We start from the raw sequence: 1,827 nt of genomic DNA on the forward strand, positions 1-1,827 counted from the left end.
TACAACACATATAAATATTACAGATGTGTACACATGAAATCAAACATCAAGCATAAAATTACATATAATATATTTCATGTTATGAGTTCAACCATTTGGTGTTTACATGTCATTTCGTTTCAAGTTTAGACCTGCTAGGTCTGTCAGCGCTCTAAATCTTTCACTTGCTAAATCACCGGCTTCATCAAAATATGATCCGATACTTGGAATTATTTCTCTCATAATAAAACCGCACAAGTCTGCTACTATATCTTCCATAGTTTTTGGAGTGAATGGCACGTCCTTTCCTTTGCTTCTCGGCTGGAAACAAAGTTTAAAAGCATCATTGACACATGTCCAATATTAATATTTCCAACTTTAATGAGAAAACTTCATACATAGATATTTTTTACCATATTTTTGTCCCTGACGTATCGTCCCCGCTGCCTTATGAACTCACACACATAGTATCCACAGTAGACCGATCCAGGTGGTTGCTTGTGGCACTATGTAATTAATGAGCAAAAGATTAAACTAAAATTGTCATGCCTTGTGTATTATTTATATGATGATATGTGTTCGGACAACTTACCGGATAATGGTGTTGTATCGTCAATGGCACACTAGGATCTGAGCGGGCGACATCGACCGGTCCTTTTTGCTTCTTATAAAACCGCCATGCCCTGTAGATATCGAATATAAAACACTATAGTTATTTAGAAACTCTAATTCATATAAGTACGGATGTGGTTGCATGTTGGCTCACCTTTCTAAATGAATCAGGAATGTTTGATACGACTGAGGAGGATAATGTAAGGAGTCTAGGACAAGCACCTTCCCTTCGAATGGATAAATATAAAAAACAATCCAATGGTCACTGCATGAATAAACGAGTGAGCGACACATGTACTTAGGGTTAACACGATAATTTGAAGTACGTATACGAGGTCACGCTTACCCAAAGTTGTAGGGTGCCAATATAAAATCCCTGTACTTATATCTCAGCATTGCTCTACCGAGATAGAGGGCATATTTGTCCTCGTATTTTCGTTGCAATTCCTTTACAGCTTCTGCAACTTGTTCTGGTGTTTTGTCCTTCTCTATCTTTGCTCTATCTTCATTTGTAAGTACAAATTTGTGCATATTTTCTTGTAACCTGATTGGACTCAGGTAACCGACCATCGATCCTGTAGTTAACGATCTTTGCTCGTGGTCTTGCAAACTACATACAACATCCACATATTAGAGTTTATCACATTCCAAATTTAATAATAACAATGTGTGTGCATGAGTGATACTTACAGGCACCAGATTGTAATGAGTTGGATGTCAAGTTTCCTATAGTTCAACAGCAGGTGCATGTCCTCGAAGGTAACAAATGCCCTGCTTTTATCCTTGCCAGTAGCAAACACGTCTGCTGGTATGTCAACACTAACTGCATGCAGGCCAGCATTCACTGCTCTCATGTACCAGTCATGAAACCTTTTTATCGTCCATGGACCCTTTTCAAGCACCGTCCATTGCAGCATAGGCCTTCCGGGCACATAGTTACTAGGGACATTGACATAATCATCAACCGTTGGCTTTCTTATATCCTTAAGGGTCAATGGTGTATTTGATGGCGGTTCGACATGTACATCGCCACTTGGGGCTTCCTTTGTTGGTGGCACGGCTTTAGTTGCTTGGCCAGTGGCTTCCTTATTCTATGACGGTTCGAGCTCAACGACTCGTGCCGTCCGCTGCTTTCCAATCCCTTTCAGAAATAGAACTGTGCCTGCTGCTTTCCCCTTTTTTGGCTCATAGGGAGAAACCAATTTTGGAATTGGAAATTTCTTTGCCTTCTTGGAG

General features: G+C 40.0%; 1 long non-coding RNA gene across 1 annotated transcript; it reads right to left on the minus strand.

Moving 5' to 3' along the window:
- Window positions 1-251: 251 nt before the first annotated feature.
- LOC136484417 (uncharacterized) lies at window positions 252-606 on the minus strand. Its single transcript, XR_010765939.1, has 3 exons — window positions 572-606; window positions 393-485; window positions 252-300 (listed from the first exon to the last, which is right to left on the minus strand). It is a non-coding gene; the product is annotated as an uncharacterized lncRNA (long non-coding RNA).
- Between the last annotated feature and the right edge of the window lie 1,221 nt (window positions 607-1,827).

The sequence above is a fragment of the Miscanthus floridulus genome, chromosome 9 (assembly GCF_019320115.1).
Source record: "Miscanthus floridulus cultivar M001 chromosome 9, ASM1932011v1, whole genome shotgun sequence".
Classification (NCBI taxonomy): domain Eukaryota; kingdom Viridiplantae; phylum Streptophyta; class Magnoliopsida; order Poales; family Poaceae; genus Miscanthus; species Miscanthus floridulus.